Source organism: Ursus americanus, chromosome 37, assembly GCF_024610735.1.
Source record: "Ursus americanus isolate L20-20 chromosome 37, mUrsAme1.1.p, whole genome shotgun sequence".
NCBI lineage: Eukaryota > Metazoa > Chordata > Mammalia > Carnivora > Ursidae > Ursus > Ursus americanus.
In genome coordinates this window covers 4,800,915-4,824,991 of record NC_142163.1, presented here as the reverse complement: position 1 = coordinate 4,824,991, position 24,077 = coordinate 4,800,915, and positions in this window count along the sequence as shown.

The window sequence follows — 24,077 nt, the reverse complement described above, 5'->3', positions numbered from 1 at the left end:
CAGGACCACACCAAGACACAGAAATTCATGTTCGTTTGCTTATACACATACACTACGGGCCTCACAAACACACACACACACACACACTTCAACACACAACACACTACTAGATCAATGGCAGAGGCATCCACACTTGGCAGTGCCATAACAAACTCACAATGGTTGTCCCCACATCACACACATAGAAACAACCACACACAAACACCCATGGTCCTTTTCTGACAGACATCCACATAGGACCTCACACCCACACACACCCCCACATACACTCACACACAAAGAACTCACACAAGGTCCCTGGCAGGGCCATCCACACTTGGATGGACCCTACCAAACTCAAATACATGAACCCCACAGCATACACTTACAACACAAACACACACAAACACCCATGGTCTTTTTTTCACACTCATACACAATGGGCCTCACACAAACACACACACATACAGTCCGACACACAGCACACACACTAGGTCCGTGCCAGAGGCACCCACACTTGGAAACGCCATAGAAATCTCACAGCCGTGGTCCCGACACACACATACACCACACACACACACACACACACACACACACAAATCCCATGATCTTTTTCTTATACGCATACACAATGGTACGCCAAAACAGACACGCGCACACACACACACACACACACACACACACAAAGGGAAACATGCCACTCACACAAGGCATTGAGGAGAGTCATCCACACCAGGCCACACTCTCAAACTCGCAAAAGTGTTCCCGACACCTCAGAATCACACAAAAAACAAACACACACAGGGTTTTTCTTGCTGGCATCCTCATAGTGTCACACAAACACACGCACACACCCACACTCACACACTCACACACACACACACACACACACTGGGTGTGCGGGACAGTCATCCACGCTTCACACTGCCAGAAAAAGTCACAAATGTGGTCACCAGAACATTTAAAAACAAAACAAACACACACAAACACCCATCGCTTTTTCTGAAAGGCATACACAATGGGCCTCGCAAAGACACACACACACACACACACACACAGCACTCACACAAGGTCCCCAGCAGAGGCATCCACAATTGGCACTGCCATAGCAAACTCAGAAAGATGGTCAACACAACACACACACATACAACAAACACACACAAACACCCATGGTCTTTTGGTTACAGGCATTCACAATGGGCATCACACACACACAAAAACAAAAACATAGCACTCACACAAGGTATCTGGGTATGAAATCCATGCTCGGCACAGAACTTTCCATTCCCAAACATGTTCCCAACAACACAAAACTAAACAACAAATACACAGGGTTTTTTCTTACAAATATCCACCGAGGGTCACACACAAACAAACACATTCACAAACACAGCACGCAGACTACGTCTCCGGCAGACACATCCACACATGCACCACCATACAAACTCACAATCGAGGACCCTACAACACACACAAACACTCATGGTACTCTTCTTAAGGCATGCAAAATGGGCATCACCGCATATTGCCACACACACACACACACACACACACACACAAACATACCACTGACACAAGGTCCCCGGCAGAGGATTCCACATTTGCACCCCTAAAGCAAAGTCAAACAGGTGGTTCCCACAGCCCACACAGAATCAAAAAGACAAACAAACACCCATGATCTTTTTTCCTACAAGCACACACAATGAGATACAAACACACAATCAGACACACACACACAGTAGCTTTGCAACACACGCATCCACAATGGGCACTGCCAGAGCAAACTCACAAATGTGTTCCCACAGCACACACATACACAACAGACACACACAAAAACCATCGTCTTTTTCTTACAGGCATCCACATAGGACCATACACAAAGACACACATCACACACACTCACACAAACCATTTACACTAGTCTGCAGCAGAGGCGTCACACTTGGCATTGCCATTGCAAACTCAAAAATAACATCCCCACAACACACACAAACACAACAAACACACATAAGCACCCATGGTCTTTTTCTTCTAGGTGTCCCCCTAGGGCCTGACACACACACACACACACACACACACACACACACACTAACTCACACAGGTCTACTGCAGAGGCTTCCACAAATGACCACGCCCTAAAAAACTCAAAAACATGGTCCACACAACACACTAGTACACAACAAAGACACACAAACTTACCCTCCTTTACTTATAGGCATACACCATGGGCCTCACACAAATACACACACACACACTCACACACACAGCACTCCCACGAGATTTCTGACAGAAGCGTCTACAATTGGACCCGCTCTAGCAAACTCACAAAGGTGGTCCCCACATCACACACATACAGAAACACACACAAACACCCATGGTCTTTTTCTTACAGGCATCCACATAGGGCATCACACACACACACACACACACACACACACACACACAAACACACTATATCAAAGACAGAGACATCCACTCTTGGAATCGCCATAGCAAACTCAAAACCGTGGTCCGCACAACACACATGTACACAACAAAGACACAGAAACACCCACGGGTTGATCTTACAGCACACACAATGAGTCTCACACAAACACACAGACACACAGTCAAGCAACCAACAAACACACTATATCAATGGAAGAGACATCCACACTTGACACTGCCATAGCAAAGTCACAAAGCTGGACCCCACAACACACACATACACAAACACACACAAACACCCCTGCTCTTTCTCTTATAGGCATGCACAAGGGACCACACACACACACCCACACACACACAGCACTCACACACTGTGTCGGGCAGAGCTGTCCACACTTGAACACGTCCTGACACACTCACAAACCTCGTACCCACAACAATCAGGACCACACCAAGACACAGAAATTCATGTTCGTTTGCTTATACACATACACAACGGGCCTCAGAAACACACACACACACACTTCAACACACAACACACAACTAGATCAATGGCAGAGGCATCCACACTTGGCAGTGCCATAACAAACTCACAATGGTGGTCCCCACATCACACACATAGAAACAACCACACACCAACACCCATGGTCCTTTTCTGACAGACATCCACATAGGACCTCACACCCACACACACCCCCACATACACTCACACACAAAGAACTCACACAAGGTCCCTGGCAGGGCCATCCACACTTGGATGGACCCTACCAAACTCAAATACATGAACCCCACAGCATACACTTACAACACAAACACACACAAACACCCATGGTCTTTTTTTCACACTCATACACAATGGGCCTCACACAAACACACACACATACACTCCGACACACAGCACACACACTAGGTCCGTGGCAGAGGCACCCACACTTGGAAACGCCATAGAAATCTCACAGCCGTGGTCCCGACACACACATACACCACACACGCACACACACACACAAATCCCATGATCTTTTTCTAATAGCATACACAATGGTACGCCAAAACAGACACGCGCACACACACACACACACACACACACACACACACACACACACACACAGAAAGGGAAACATGCCACTCACACAAGGCATTGAGGAGAGTCATCCACACCAGGCCACACTCTCAAACTCGCAAATGTGTTCCTGACACCTAAAAATCACACAAAAAACAAACACACACAGGGTTTTTCTTGCTGGTATCCTCACAGTGTCACACAAACACACGCACACACCCACACTCACACACTCACACACACACACACACACAATGGGTGTGCGGGACAGTCATCCACGCTCACACTGCCAGAAAAAGACACAAATGTGGTCACCAGAACATTCAAAAACGAAACAAACACACACAAACACCCATCGCCTTTTTCTGAGGGCATACACAATGGGCCTCGCAAGGACACACACACACACACACACACACAGCCCTCACACAAGGTCCCCAGCAGAGGCATCCACAATTGGCACTGCCATAGAAAACTCAGAAAGATGGTCAACACAACACACACACACACAACAAACACACACAAACACCCATGGTCTTTTGGTTACAGGCATTCTCAATGGGCATCACAAACACACAAAAACAAAAACATAGCACTCACACAAGGTATCTGGGTATGAAATCCATGCTTGGCACAGCACTTTCCATTCCCAAACATGTTCCCAACAACACAAAACTAAACAACAAATACACAGGGTTTTTTCTTACAAATATCCACCGAGGGTCACACACAAACAAACACATTCACAAACACAGCACGCAGACTACGTCTCCGGCAGACACATCCACACATGCACCACCATACAAACTCACAATCGAGGACCCTACAACACACACAAACACTCATGGTACTCTTCTTAAGGCATGCAAAATGGGCATCACCACATATTGCCACACACACACACACACACACACACACACACACACAAACATAGCACTGACACAAGGTCCCCGGCAGAGGAATCCACATTTGCACCCCTAAAGCAAAGTCAAACAGGTGGTTCCCACAGCCCACACAGAATCAAAAAGACAAACAAACACCCATGATCTTTTTTCCTACAAGCACACACAATGAGATACAAACACACAATCAGACACACACACACAGTAGCTTTGCAACACACGCATCCACAATGGGCACTGCCAGAGCAAACTCACAAATGTGTTCCCACAGCACACACATACACAACAGACACACACAAAAACCATCGTCTTTTTCTTACAGGCATCCACATAGGACCATACACAAAGACACACATCACACACACTCACACAAACCATTTACACTAGTCTGCAGCAGAGGCGTCACACTTGGCATTGCCATTGCAAACTCAAAAATAACATCCCCACAACACACACAAACACAACAAACACACATAAGCACCCATGGTCTTTTTCTTCTAGGTGTCCCCCTAGGGCCTGACACACACACACACACACACACACACACACACACACACACTAACTCACACAGGTCTACTGCAGAGGCTTCCACAAATGACCACGCCCTAAAAAACTCAAAAACATGGTCCACACAACACACTAGTACACAACAAAGACACACAAACTTACCCTCCTTTACTTATAGGCATACACCATGGGCCTCACACAAATACACACACACACACTCACACACACAGCACTCCCACGAGATTTCTGACAGAAGCGTCTACAATTGGACCCGCTCTAGCAAACTCACAAAGGTGGTCCCCACATCACACACATACAGAAACACACACAAACACCCATGGTCTTTTTCTTACAGGCATCCACATAGGGCATCACACACACACACACACACACACACACACACACACAAACACACTATATCAAAGACAGAGACATCCACTCTTGGAATCGCCATAGCAAACTCAAAACCGTGGTCCGCACAACACACATGTACACAACAAAGACACAGAAACACCCACGGGTTGATCTTACAGCACACACAATGAGTCTCACACAAACACACAGACACACAGTCAAGCAACCAACAAACACACTATATCAATGGAAGAGACATCCACACTTGACACTGCCATAGCAAAGTCACAAAGCTGGACCCCACAACACACACATACACAAACACACACAAACACCCCTGCTCTTTCTCTTATAGGCATGCACAAGGGACCACACACACACACCCACACACACACAGCACTCACACACTGTGTCGGGCAGAGCTGTCCACACTTGAACACGTCCTGACACACTCACAAACCTCGTACCCACAACAATCAGGACCACACCAAGACACAGAAATTCATGTTCGTTTGCTTATACACATACACAACGGGCCTCAGAAACACACACACACACACTTCAACACACAACACACAACTAGATCAATGGCAGAGGCATCCACACTTGGCAGTGCCATAACAAACTCACAATGGTGGTCCCCACATCACACACATAGAAACAACCACACACAAACACCCATGGTCCTTTTCTGACAGACATCCACATAGGACCTCACACCCACACACACCCCCACATACACTCACACACAAAGAACTCACACAAGGTCCCTGGCAGGGCCATCCACACTTGGATGGACCCTACCAAACTCAAATACATGAACCCCACAGCATACACTTACAACACAAACACACACAAACACCCATGGTCTTTTTTTCACACTCATACAAAATGGGCCTCACACAAACACACACACATACACTCCGACACACAGCACACACACTAGGTCCGTGGCAGAGGCACCCACACTTGGAAACGCCATAGAAATCTCACAGCCGTGGTCCCGACACACACATACACCACACACGCACACACACACACAAATCCCATGATCTTTTTCTAATAGCATACACAATGGTACGCCAAAACAGACACGCGCACACACACACACACACACACACACACACAGAAAGGGAAACATGCCACTCACACAAGGCATTGAGGAGAGTCAACCACACCAGGCCACACTCTCAAACTCGCAAATGTGTTCCTGACACCTAAAAATCACACAAAAAACAAACACACACAGGGTTTTTCTTGCTGGTATCCTCACAGTGTCACACAAACACACGCACACACCCACACTCACACACTCACACACACACACACACACAATGGGTGTGCGGGACAGTCATCCACGCTCACACTGCCAGAAAAAGACACAAATGTGGTCACCAGAACATTCAAAAACGAAACAAACACACACAAACACCCATCGCCTTTTTCTGAGGGCATACACAATGGGCCTCGCAAGGACACACACACACACACACACACACAGCCCTCACACAAGGTCCCCAGCAGAGGCATCCACAATTGGCACTGCCATAGCAAACTCAGAAAGATGGTCAACACAACACACACACATACAACAAACACACACAAACACCCATGGTCTTTTGGTTAGAGGCATTCACAATGGGCATCACACACACACACAAAAACAAAAACATAGCAATCACACAAGGTATCTGGGTATGAAATCCATGCTCGGCACAGAACTTTCCATTCCCAAACATGTTCCCAACAACACAAAACTAAACAACAAATACACAGGGTTTTTTCTTACAAATATCCACCGAGGGTCACACACAAACAAACACATTCACAAACACAGCATGCAGACTACATCTCCGGCAGACACATCCACACATGCACCACCATACAAACTCACAATCGAGGACCGTACAACACACACAAACACTCATGGTACTCTTCTTAAGGCATGCAAAATGGGCATCACCACATATTGCCACACACACACACACACACACACACACACACACAAACATAGCACTGACACAAGGTCCCCGGCAGAGGAATCCACATTTGCACCCCTAAAGCAAAGTCAAACAGGTGGTTCCCACAGCCCACACAGAATCAAAAAGACAAACAAACACCCATGATCTTTTTTCCTACAAGCACACACAATGAGATACAAACACACAATCAGACACACACACACAGTAGCTTTGCAACACACGCATCCACAATGGGCACTGCCAGAGCAAACTCACAAATGTGGTCCCACAGCACACACATACACAACAGACACACACAAAAACCCCCGTCCTTTTCTTACAGGCATCCACATAGGACCATACACAAAGACACACATCACACACACTCACACAAACCATTTACACTAGTCTGCAGCAGAGGCGTCACACTTGGCACTGCCATTGCAAACTCAAAAATAAGATCCCCACAACACACACATACACAACAAACACACATAAGCACCCATGGTCTTTTCTTCTAGGTGTCCACCTAGGGCCTCACACACACACACACACACACACACACACAGACACACTAACTCACACAGGTCTACTGCAGAGGCTTCCACAAATGACCACGCCCTAAAAAACTCAAAAACATGGTCCACACAACACACTAGTACACAACAAAGACACACAAACTTACCCTCCTTTGCTTATAGGCATACACCATGGGCCTCACACAAATACGCACACACAGACTCACACACACAGCACTCCCACGAGATTTCTGACAGAAGCGTCTACAATTGGACCCGCTCTAGCAAACTCACAAAGGTGGTCCCCACATCACACACATACAGAAACACACACAAACACCCATGGTCTTTTTCTTACAGGCATCCACATAGGGCATCACACACACACACACACACACACACACACACAAACACACTATATCAAAGACAGAGACATCCACTCTTGGAATCGCCATAGCAAACTCAAAAACGTGGTCCGCACAACACACATGTACACAACAAAGACACAGAAACACCCACGGGTTGCTCTTACAGCACACGCAATGAGTCTCACACAAACACCCAGACACACAGTCAAGCAACCAACAAACACACTATATCAATGGAAGAGACATCCACACTTGACACTGCCATAGCAAAGTCACAAAGCTGGACCCCACAACACACACATACACAGAAACACACAAACACCCGGGCTCTTTCTCTTATAGGCATGCACAAGGGACCACACACACACACACACACACACACACAGCACTCACACACTGTGTCGGGCAGAGCTGTCCACACTTGAACACGTCCTGACACACTCACAAACCTCGTACCCACAACAATCAGGACCACACCAAGACACAGAAATTCATGTTCGTTTGCTTATACACATACACTACGGGCCCCACAAACACACACACACACACACACTTCAACACACAACACACTACTAGATCAATGGCAGAGGCATCCACACTTGGCAGTGCCATAACAAACTCACAATGGTTGTCCCCACATCACACACATAGAAACAACCACACACAAACACCCATGGTCCTTTTCTGACAGACATCCACATAGGACCTCACACCCACACACACCCCCACATACACTCACACACAAAGAACTCACACAAGGTCCCTGGCAGGGCCATCCACACTTGGATGGACCCTACCAAACTCAAATACATCAACCCCACAGCATACACTTACAACACAAACACACACAAACACCCATGGTCTTTTTTTCACACTCATACACAATGGGCCTCACACAAACACACACACATACAGTCCGACACACAGCACACACACTAGGTCCGTGCCAGAGGCACCCACACTTGGAAACGCCATAGAAATCTCACAGCCGTGGTCCCGACACACACATACACCACACACACACACACACACACACACACACAAATCCCATGATCTTTTTCTTATACGCATACACAATGGTACGCCAAAACAGACACGCGCACACACACACACACACACACACACACACACAAAGGGAAACATGCCACTCACACAAGGCATTGAGGAGAGTCATCCACACCAGGCCACACTCTCAAACTCGCAAAAGTGTTCCCGACACCTCAGAATCACACAAAAAACAAACACACACAGGGTTTTTCTTGCTGGCATCCTCATAGTGTCACACAAACACACGCACACACCCACACTCACACACTCACACACACACACACACACTGGGTGTGCGGGACAGTCATCCACGCTTCACACTGCCAGAAAAAGTCACAAATGTGGTCACCAGAACATTTAAAAACAAAACAAACACACACAAACACCCATCGCTTTTTCTGAAAGGCATACACAATGGGCCTCGCAAAGACACACACACACACACACACACACAGCACTCACACAAGGTCCCCAGCAGAGGCATCCACAATTGGCACTGCCATAGCAAACTCAGAAAGATGGTCAACACAACACACACACATACAACAAACACACACAAACACCCATGGTCTTTTGGTTACAGGCATTCACAATGGGCATCACACACACACAAAAACAAAAACATAGCACTCACACAAGGTATCTGGGTATGAAATCCATGCTCGGCACAGAACTTTCCATTCCCAAACATGTTCCCAACAACACAAAACTAAACAACAAATACACAGGGTTTTTTCTTACAAATATCCACCGAGGGTCACACACAAACAAACACATTCACAAACACAGCACGCAGACTACGTCTCCGGCAGACACATCCACACATGCACCACCATACAAACTCACAATCGAGGACCCTACAACACACACAAACACTCATGGTACTCTTCTTAAGGCATGCAAAATGGGCATCACCGCATATTGCCACACACACACACACACACACACACACACACACAAACATACCACTGACACAAGGTCCCCGGCAGAGGATTCCACATTTGCACCCCTAAAGCAAAGTCAAACAGGTGGTTCCCACAGCCCACACAGAATCAAAAAGACAAACAAACACCCATGATCTTTTTTCCTACAAGCACACACAATGAGATACAAACACACAATCAGACACACACACACAGTAGCTTTGCAACACACGCATCCACAATGGGCACTGCCAGAGCAAACTCACAAATGTGTTCCCACAGCACACACATACACAACAGACACACACAAAAACCATCGTCTTTTTCTTACAGGCATCCACATAGGACCATACACAAAGACACACATCACACACACTCACACAAACCATTTACACTAGTCTGCAGCAGAGGCGTCACACTTGGCATTGCCATTGCAAACTCAAAAATAACATCCCCACAACACACACAAACACAACAAACACACATAAGCACCCATGGTCTTTTTCTTCTAGGTGTCCCCCTAGGGCCTGACACACACACACACACACACACACACACACACACACACACTAACTCACACAGGTCTACTGCAGAGGCTTCCACAAATGACCACGCCCTAAAAAACTCAAAAACATGGTCCACACAACACACTAGTACACAACAAAGACACACAAACTTACCCTCCTTTACTTATAGGCATACACCATGGGCCTCACACAAATACACACACACACACTCACACACACAGCACTCCCACGAGATTTCTGACAGAAGCGTCTACAATTGGACCCGCTCTAGCAAACTCACAAAGGTGGTCCCCACATCACACACATACAGAAACACACACAAACACCCATGGTCTTTTTCTTACAGGCATCCACATAGGGCATCACACACACACACACACACACACACACACACACACAAACACACTATATCAAAGACAGAGACATCCACTCTTGGAATCGCCATAGCAAACTCAAAACCGTGGTCCGCACAACACACATGTACACAACAAAGACACAGAAACACCCACGGGTTGATCTTACAGCACACACAATGAGTCTCACACAAACACACAGACACACAGTCAAGCAACCAACAAACACACTATATCAATGGAAGAGACATCCACACTTGACACTGCCATAGCAAAGTCACAAAGCTGGACCCCACAACACACACATACACAAACACACACAAACACCCCTGCTCTTTCTCTTATAGGCATGCACAAGGGACCACACACACACACCCACACACACACAGCACTCACACACTGTGTCGGGCAGAGCTGTCCACACTTGAACACGTCCTGACACACTCACAAACCTCGTACCCACAACAATCAGGACCACACCAAGACACAGAAATTCATGTTCGTTTGCTTATACACATACACAACGGGCCTCAGAAACACACACACACACACTTCAACACACAACACACAACTAGATCAATGGCAGAGGCATCCACACTTGGCAGTGCCATAACAAACTCACAATGGTGGTCCCCACATCACACACATAGAAACAACCACACACAAACACCCATGGTCCTTTTCTGACAGACATCCACATAGGACCTCACACCCACACACACCCCCACATACACTCACACACAAAGAACTCACACAAGGTCCCTGGCAGGGCCATCCACACTTGGATGGACCCTACCAAACTCAAATACATGAACCCCACAGCATACACTTACAACACAAACACACACAAACACCCATGGTCTTTTTTTCACACTCATACAAAATGGGCCTCACACAAACACACACACATACACTCCGACACACAGCACACACACTAGGTCCGTGGCAGAGGCACCCACACTTGGAAACGCCATAGAAATCTCACAGCCGTGGTCCCGACACACACATACACCACACACGCACACACACACACAAATCCCATGATCTTTTTCTAATAGCATACACAATGGTACGCCAAAACAGACACGCGCACACACACACACACACACACACACACACACAGAAAGGGAAACATGCCACTCACACAAGGCATTGAGGAGAGTCAACCACACCAGGCCACACTCTCAAACTCGCAAATGTGTTCCTGACACCTAAAAATCACACAAAAAACAAACACACACAGGGTTTTTCTTGCTGGTATCCTCACAGTGTCACACAAACACACGCACACACCCACACTCACACACTCACACACACACACACACACTGGGTGTGCGGGACAGTCATCCACGCTCACACTGCCAGAAAAAGACACAAATGTGGTCACCAGAACATTCAAAAACGAAACAAACACACACAAACACCCATCGCCTTTTTCTGAGGGCATACACAATGGGCCTCGCAAGGACACACACACACACACACACACACAGCCCTCACACAAGGTCCCCAGCAGAGGCATCCACAATTGGCACTGCCATAGCAAACTCAGAAAGATGGTCAACACAACACACACACATACAACAAACACACACAAACACCCATGGTCTTTTGGTTAGAGGCATTCACAATGGGCATCACACACACACACAAAAACAAAAACATAGCAATCACACAAGGTATCTGGGTATGAAATCCATGCTCGGCACAGAACTTTCCATTCCCAAACATGTTCCCAACAACACAAAACTAAACAACAAATACACAGGGTTTTTTCTTACAAATATCCACCGAGGGTCACACACAAACAAACACATTCACAAACACAGCATGCAGACTACATCTCCGGCAGACACATCCACACATGCACCACCATACAAACTCACAATCGAGGACCGTACAACACACACAAACACTCATGGTACTCTTCTTAAGGCATGCAAAATGGGCATCACCACATATTGCCACACACACACACACACACACACACACACACACAAACATAGCACTGACACAAGGTCCCCGGCAGAGGAATCCACATTTGCACCCCTAAAGCAAAGTCAAACAGGTGGTTCCCACAGCCCACACAGAATCAAAAAGACAAACAAACACCCATGATCTTTTTTCCTACAAGCACACACAATGAGATACAAACACACAATCAGACACACACACACAGTAGCTTTGCAACACACGCATCCACAATGGGCACTGCCAGAGCAAACTCACAAATGTGGTCCCACAGCACACACATACACAACAGACACACACAAAAACCCCCGTCCTTTTCTTACAGGCATCCACATAGGACCATACACAAAGACACACATCACACACACTCACACAAACCATTTACACTAGTCTGCAGCAGAGGCGTCACACTTGGCACTGCCATTGCAAACTCAAAAATAAGATCCCCACAACACACACATACACAACAAACACACATAAGCACCCATGGTCTTTTCTTCTAGGTGTCCACCTAGGGCCTCACACACACACACACACACACACACAGACACACTAACTCACACAGGTCTACTGCAGAGGCTTCCACAAATGACCACGCCCTAAAAAACTCAAAAACATGGTCCACACAACACACTAGTACACAACAAAGACACACAAACTTACCCTCCTTTGCTTATAGGCATACACCATGGGCCTCACACAAATACGCACACACAGACTCACACACACAGCACTCCCACGAGATTTCTGACAGAAGCGTCTACAATTGGACCCGCTCTAGCAAACTCACAAAGGTGGTCCCCACATCACACACATACAGAAACACACACAAACACCCATGGTCTTTTTCTTACAGGCATCCACATAGGGCATCACACACACACACACACACACACACACACACAAACACACTATATCAAAGACAGAGACATCCACTCTTGGAATCGCCATAGCAAACTCAAAAACGTGGTCCGCACAACACACATGTACACAACAAAGACACAGAAACACCCACGGGTTGCTCTTACAGCACACGCAATGAGTCTCACACAAACACCCAGACACACAGTCAAGCAACCAACAAACACACTATATCAATGGAAGAGACATCCACACTTGACACTGCCATAGCAAAGTCACAAAGCTGGACCCCACAACACACACATACACAGAAACACACAAACACCCGGGCTCTTTCTCTTATAGGCATGCACAAGGGACCACACACACACACACACACACACACACAGCACTCACACACTGTGTCGGGCAGAGCTGTCCACACTTGAACACGTCCTGACACACTCACAAACCTCGTACCCACAACAATCAGGACCACACCAAGACACAGAAATTCATGTTCGTTTGCTTATACACATACACTACGGGCCCCACAAACACACACACACACACACACTTCAACACACAACACACTACTAGATCAATGGCAGAGGCATCCACACTTGGCAGTGCCATAACAAACTCACAATGGTTGTCCCCACATCACACACATAGAAACAACCACACACAAACACCCATGGTCCTTTTCTGACAGACATCCACATAGGACCTCACACCCACACACACCCCCACATACACTCACACACAAAGAACTCACACAAGGTCCCTGGCAGGGCCATCCACACTTGGATGGACCCTACCAAACTCAAATACATCAACCCCACAGCATACACTTACAACACAAACACACACAAACACCCATGGTCTTTTTTTCACACTCATACACAATGGGCCTCACACAAACACACACACATACAGTCCGACACACAGCACACACACTAGGTCCGTGCCAGAGGCACCCACACTTGGAAACGCCATAGAAATCTCACAGCCGTGGTCCCGACACACACATACACCACACACACACACACACACACACACACACAAATCCCATGATCTTTTTCTTATACGCATACACAATGGTACGCCAAAACAGACACGCGCACACACACACACACACACACACACACACACAAAGGGAAACATGCCACTCACACAAGGCATTGAGGAGAGTCATCCACACCAGGCCACACTCTCAAACTCGCAAAAGTGTTCCCGACACCTCAGAATCACACAAAAAACAAACACACACAGGGTTTTTCTTGCTGGCATCCTCATAGTGTCACACAAACACACGCACACACCCACACTCACACACTCACACACACACACACACACACTGGGTGTGCGGGACAGTCATCCACGCTTCACACTGCCAGAAAAAGTCACAAATGTGGTCACCAGAACATTTAAAAACAAAACAAACACACACAAACACCCATCGCTTTTTCTGAAAGGCATACACAATGGGCCTCGCAAAGACACACACACACACACACACACACACAGCACTCACACAAGGTCCCCAGCAGAGGCATCCACAATTGGCACTGCCATAGCAAACTCAGAAAGATGGTCAACACAACACACACACATACAACAAACACACACAAACACCCATGGTCTTTTGGTTACAGGCATTCACAATGGGCATCACACACACACAAAAACAAAAACATAGCACTCACACAAGGTATCTGGGTATGAAATCCATGCTCGGCACAGAACTTTCCATTCCCAAACATGTTCCCAACAACACAAAACTAAACAACAAATACACAGGGTTTTTTCTTACAAATATCCACCGAGGGTCACACACAAACAAACACATTCACAAACACAGCACGCAGACTACGTCTCCGGCAGACACATCCACACATGCACCACCATACAAACTCACAATCGAGGACCCTACAACACACACAAACACTCATGGTACTCTTCTTAAGGCATGCAAAATGGGCATCACCGCATATTGCCACACACACACACACACACACACACAAACATACCACTGACACAAGGTCCCCGGCAGAGGATTCCACATTTGCACCCCTAAAGCAAAGTCAAACAGGTGGTTCCCACAGCCCACACAGAATCAAAAAGACAAACAAACACCCATGATCTTTTTTCCTACAAGCACACACAATGAGATACAAACACACAATCAGACACACACACACAGTAGCTTTGCAACACACGCATCCACAATGGGCACTGCCAGAGCAAACTCACAAATGTGGTCCCACAGCACACACATACACAACAGACACACACAAAAACCCCCGTCCTTTTCTTACAGGCATCCACATAGGACCATACACAAAGACACACATCACACACACTCACACAAACCATTTACACTAGTCTGCAGCAGAGGCGTCACACTTGGCACTGCCATTGCAAACTCAAAAATAAGATCCCCACAACACACACATACACAACAAACACACATAAGCACCCATGGTCTTTTCTTCTAGGTGTCCACCTAGGGCCTCACACACACACACACACACACACACACACACAGACACACTAACTCACACAGGTCTACTGCAGAGGCTTCCACAAATGACCACGCCCTAAAAAACTCAAAAACATGGTCCACACAACACACTAGTACACAACAAAGACACACAAACTTACCCTCCTTTGCTTATAGGCATACACCATGGGCCTCACACAAATACGCACACACAGACTCACACACACAGCACTCCCACGAGATTTCTGACAGAAGCGTCTACAATTGGACCCGCTCTAGCAAACTCACAAAGGTGGTCCCCACATCACACACATACAGAAACACACACAAACACCCATGGTCTTTTTCTTACAGGCATCCACATAGGGCATCACACACACACACACACACACACACACAAACACACTATATCAAAGACAGAGACATCCACTCTTGGAATCGCCATAGCAAACTCAAAAACGTGGTCCGCACAACACACATGTACACAACAAAGACACAGAAACACCCACGGGTTGCTCTTACAGCACACGCAATGAGTCTCACACAAACACCCAGACACACAGTCAAGCAACCAACAAACACACTATATCAATGGAAGAGACATCCACACTTGACACTGCCATAGCAAAGTCACAAAGCTGGACCCCACAACACACACATACACAGAAACACACAAACACCCGGGCTCTTTCTCTTATAGGCATGCACAAGGGACCACACACACACACACACACACACACAGCACTCACACACTGTGTCGGGCAGAGCTGTCCACACTTGAACACGTCCTGACACACTCACAAACCTCGTACCCACAACAATCAGGACCACACCAAGACACAGAAATTCATGTTCGTTTGCTTATACACATACACTACGGGCCCCACAAACACACACACACACACACTTCAACACACAACACACTACTAGATCAATGGCAGAGGCATCCACACTTGGCAGTGCCATAACAAACTCACAATGGTGGTCCCCACATCACACACATAGAAACAACCACACACAAACACCCATGGTCCTTTTCTGACAGACATCCACATAGGACCTCACACCCACACACACCCCCACATACACTCACACACAAAGAACTCACACAAGGTCCCTGGCAGGGCCATCCACACTTGGATGGACCCTACCAAACTCAAATACATCAACCCCACAGCATACACTTACAACACAAACACACACAAACACCCATGGTCTTTTTTTCACACTCATACACAATGGGCCTCACACAAACACACACACATACAGTCCGACACACAGCACACACACTAGGTCCGTGCCAGAGGCACCCACACTTGGAAACGCCATAGAAATCTCACAGCCGTGGTCCCGACACACACATACACCACACACACACACACACACACACACACACAAATCCCATGATCTTTTTCTTATACGCATACACAATGGTACGCCAAAACAGACACGCGCACACACACACACACACACACACACACACAAAGGGAAACATGCCACTCACACAAGGCATTGAGGAGAGTCATCCACACCAGGCCACACTCTCAAACTCGCAAAAGTGTTCCCGACACCTCAGAATCACACAAAAAACAAACACACACAGGGTTTTTCTTGCTGGCATCCTCATAGTGTCACACAAACACACGCACACACCCACACTCACACACTCACACACACACACACACACTGGGTGTGCGGGACAGTCATCCACGCTTCACACTGCCAGAAAAAGTCACAAATGTGGTCACCAGAACATTTAAAAACAAAACAAACACACACAAACACCCATCGCTTTTTCTGAAAGGCATACACAATGGGCCTCGCAAAGACACACACACACACACACACACACAGCACTCACACAAGGTCCCCAGCAGAGGCATCCACAATTGGCACTGCCATAGCAAACTCAGAAAGATGGTCAACACAACACACACACATACAACAAACACACACAAACACCCATGGTCTTTTGGTTACAGGCATTCACAATGGGCATCACACACACACAAAAACAAAAACATAGCACTCACACAAGGTATCTGGGTATGAAATCCATGCTCGGCACAGAACTTTCCATTCCCAAACATGTTCCCAACAACACAAAACTAAACAACAAATACACAGGGTTTTTTCTTACAAATATCCACCGAGGGTCACACACAAACAAACACATTCACAAACACAGCACGCAGACTACGTCTCCGGCAGACACATCCACACATGCACCACCATACAAACTCACAATCGAGGACCCTACAACACACACAAACACTCATGGTACTCTTCTTAAGGCATGCAAAATGGGCATCACCGCATATTGCCACACACACACACACACACACACACAAACATACCACTGACACAAGGTCCCCGGCAGAGGATTCCACATTTGCACCCCTAAAGCAAAGTCAAACAGGTGGTTCCCACAGCCCACACAGAATCAAAAAGACAAACAAACACCCATGATCTTTTTTCCTACAAGCACACACAATGAGATACAAACACACAATCAGACACACACACACAGTAGCTTTGCAACACACGCATCCACAATGGGCACTGCCAGAGCAAACTCACAAATGTGGTCCCACAGCACACACATACACAACAGACACACACAAAAACCATCGTCTTTTTCTTACAGGCATCCACATAGGACCATACACAAAGACACACATCACACACACTCACACAAACCATTTACACTAGTCTGCAGCAGAGGCGTCACACTTGGCATTGCCATTGCAAACTCAAAAATAACATCCCCACAACACACACAAACACAACAAACACACATAAGCACCCATGGTCTTTTTCTTCTAGGTGTCCCCCTAGGGCCTGACACACACACACACACACACACACACACACACACACACACTAACTCACACAGGTCTACTGCAGAGGCTTCCACAAATGACCACGCCCTAAAAAACTCAAAAACATGGTCCACACAACACACTAGTACACAACAAAGACACACAAACTTACCCTCCTTTACTTATAGGCATACACCATGGGCCTCACACAAATACACACACACACACTCACACAAACAGCACTCCCACGAGATTTCTGACAGAAGCGTCTACAATTGGACCCGCTCTAGCAAACTCACAAAGGTGGTCCCCACATCACACACATACAGAAACACACACAAACACCCATGGTCTTTTTCTTACAGGCATCCACATAGGGCATCACACACACACACACACACACACACACACACACACACAAACACACTATATCAAAGACAGAGACATCCACTCTTGGAATCGCCATAGCAAACTCAAAACCGTGGTCCGCACAACACACATGTACACAACAAAGACACAGAAACACCCACGGGTTGATCTTACAGCACACACAATGAGTCTCACACAAACACACAGACACACAGTCAAGCAACCAACAAACACACTATATCAATGGAAGAGACATCCACACTTGACACTGCCATAGCAAAGTCACAAAGCTGGACCCCACAACACACACATACACAAACACACACAAACACCCCTGCTCTTTCTCTTATAGGCATGCACAAGGGACCACACACACACACCCACACACACACAGCACTCACACACTGTGTCGGGCAGAGCTGTCCACACTTGAACACGTCCTGACACACTCACAAACCTCGTACCCACAACAATCAGGACCACACCAAGACACAGAAATTCATGTTCGTTTGCTTATACACATACACAACGGGCCTCAGAAACACACACACACACACTTCAACACACAACACACAACTAGATCAATGGCAGAGGCATCCACACTTGGCAGTGCCATAACAAACTCACAATGGTGGTCCCCACATCACACACATAGAAACAACCACACACAAACACCCATGGTCCTTTTCTGACAGACATCCACATAGGACCTCACACCCACACACACCCCCACATACACTCACACACAAAGAACTCACACAAGGTCCCTGGCAGGGCCATCCACACTTGGATGGACCCTACCAAACTCAAATACATGAACCCCACAGCATACACTTACAACACAAACACACACAAACACCCATGGTCTTTTTTTCACACTCATACACAATGGGCCTCACACAAACACACACACATACACTCCGACACACAGCACACACACTAGGTCCGTGGCAGAGGCACCCACACTTGGAAACGCCATAGAAATCTCACAGCCGTGGTCCCGACACACACATACACCACACACGCACACACACACACAAATCCCATGATCTTTTTCTAATAGCATACACAATGGTACGCCAAAACAGACACGCGCACACACACACACACACACACACACACACAGAAAGGGAAACATGCCACTCACACAAGGCATTGAGGAGAGTCATCCACACCAGGCCACACTCTAAAACTCGCAAATGTGTTCCTGACACCTAAAAATCACACAAAAAACAAACACACACAGGGTTTTTCTTGCTTGTATCCTCACAGTGTCACACAAACACACGCACACACCCACACTCACACACTCACACACACACACACACACAATGGGTGTGCGGGACAGTCATCCACGCTCACACTGCCAGAAAAAGACACAAATGTGGTCACCAGAACATTCAAAAACGAAACAAACACACACAAACACCCATCGCCTTTTTCTGAGGGCATACACAATGGGCCTCGCAAGGACACACACACACACACACACACACAGCCCTCACACAAGGTCCCCAGCAGAGGCATCCACAATTGGCACTGCCATAGCAAACTCAGAAAGATGGTCAACACAACACACACACATACAACAAACACACACAAACACCCATGGTCTTTTGGTTAGAGGCATTCACAATGGGCATCACACACACACACAAAAACAAAAACATAGCAATCACACAAGGTATCTGGGTATGAAATCCATGCTCGGCACAGAACTTTCCATTCCCAAACATGTTCCCAACAACACAAAACTAAACAACAAATACACAGGGTTTTTTCTTACAAATATCCACCGAGGGTCACACACAAACAAACACATTCACAAACACAGCATGCAGACTACATCTCCGGCAGACACATCCACACATGCACCACCATACAAACTCACAATCGAGGACCGTACAACACACACAAACACTCATGGTACTCTTCTTAAGGCATGCAAAATGGGCATCACCACATATTGCCACACACACACACACACACACACACACACACAAACATAGCACTGACACAAGGTCCCCGGCAGAGGAATCCACATTTGCACCCCTAAAGCAAAGTCAAACAGGTGGTTCCCACAGCCCACACAGAATCAAAAAGACAAACAAACACCCATGATCTTTTTTCCTACAAGCACACACAATGAGATACAAACACACAATCAGACACACACACACAGTAGCTTTGCAACACACGCATCCACAATGGGCACTGCCAGAGCAAACTCACAAATGTGGTCCCACAGCACACACATACACAACAGACACACACAAAAACCATCGTCTTTTTCTTACAGGCATCCACATAGGACCATACACAAAGACACACATCACACACACTCACACAAACCATTTACACTAGTCTGCAGCAGAGGCGTCACACTTGGCACTGCCATTGCAAACTCAAAAATAAGATCCCCACAACACACACATGCACAACAAACACACATAAGCACCCATGGTCTTTTCTTCTAGGTGTCCACCTAGGGCCTCACACACACACACACACACACACACACACAGACACACTAACTCACACAGGTCTACTGCAGAGGCTTCCACAAATGACCACGCCCTAAAAAACTCAAAAACATGGTCCACACAACACACTAGTACACAACAAAGACACACAAACTTACCCTCCTTTGCTTATAGGCATACACCATGGGCCTCACACAAATACGCACACACACACTCACACACACAGCACTCCCACGAGATTTCTGACAGAAGCGTCTACAATTGGACCCGCTCTAGCAAACTCACAAAGGTGGTCCCCACATCACACACATACAGAAACACACACAAACACCCATGGTCTTTTTCTTACAGGCATCCACATAGGGCATCACACACACACACACACACACACACACACAAACACACTATATCAAAGACAGAGACATCCACTCTTGGAATCGCCATAGCAAACTCAAAAACGTGGTCCGCACAACACACATGTACACAACAAAGACACAGAAACACCCACGGGTTGCTCTTACAGCACACGCAATGAGTCTCACACAAACACCCAGACACACAGTCAAGCAACCAACAAACACACTATATCAATGGAAGAGACATCCACACTTGACACTGCCATAGCAAAGTCACAAAGCTGGACCCCACAACACACACATACACAGAAACACACAAACACCCGGGCTCTTTCTCTTATAGGCATGCACAAGGGACCACACACACACACACACACACACAGCACTCACACACTGTGTCGGGCAGAGCTGTCCACACTTGAACACGTCCTGACACACTCACAAACCTCGTACCCACAACAATCAGGACCACACCAAGACACAGAAATTCATGTTCGTTTGCTTATACACATACACTACGGGCCCCACAAACACACACACACACACACACTTCAACACACAACACACTACTAGATCAATGGCAGAGGCATCCACACTTGGCAGTGCCATAACAAACTCACAATGGTTGTCCCCACATCACACACATAGAAACAACCACACACAAACACCCATGGTCCTTTTCTGACAGACATCCACATAGGACCTCACACCCACACACACCCCCACATACACTCACACACAAAGAACTCACACAACTTCCCTGGCAGGGCCATCCACACTTGGATGGACCCTACCAAACTCAAATACATGAACCCCACAGCATACACTTACAACACAAACACACACAAACACCCATGGTCTTTTTTTCACACTCATACACAATGGGCCTCACACAAACACACACACATACAGTCCGACACACAGCACACACACTAGGTCCGTGCCAGAGGCACCCACACTTGGAAACGCCATAGAAATCTCACAGCCGTGGTCCCGACACACACATACACCACACACACACACACACACACACACACACACAAATCCCATGATCTTTTTCTTATACGCATACACAATGGTACGCCAAAACAGACACGCGCACACACACACACACACACACACACAAAGGGAAACATGCCACTCACACAAGGCATTGAGGAGAGTCATCCACACCAGGCCACACTCTCAAACTCGCAAAAGTGTTCCCGACACCTCAGAATCACACAAAAAACAAACACACACAGGGTTTTTCTTGCTGGCATCCTCATAGTGTCACACAAACACACGCACACACCCACACTCACACACTCACACACACACACACACACACTGGGTGTGCGGGACAGTCATCCACGCTTCACACTGCCAGAAAAAGTCACAAATGTGGTCACCAGAACATTTAAAAACAAAACAAACACACACAAACACCCATCGCTTTTTCTGAAAGGCATACACAATGGGCCTCGCAAAGACACACACACACACACACACACACAGCACTCACACAAGGTCCCCAGCAGAGGCATCCACAATTGGCACTGCCATAGCAAACTCAGAAAGATGGTCAACACAACACACACACATACAACAAACACACACAAACACCCATGGTCTTTTGGTTACAGGCATTCACAATGGGCATCACACACACACAAAAACAAAAACATAGCACTCACACAAGGTATCTGGGTATGAAATCCATGCTCGGCACAGAACTTTCCATTCCCAAACATGTTCCCAACAACACAAAACTAAACAACAAATACACAGGGTTTTTTCTTACAAATATCCACCGAGGGTCACA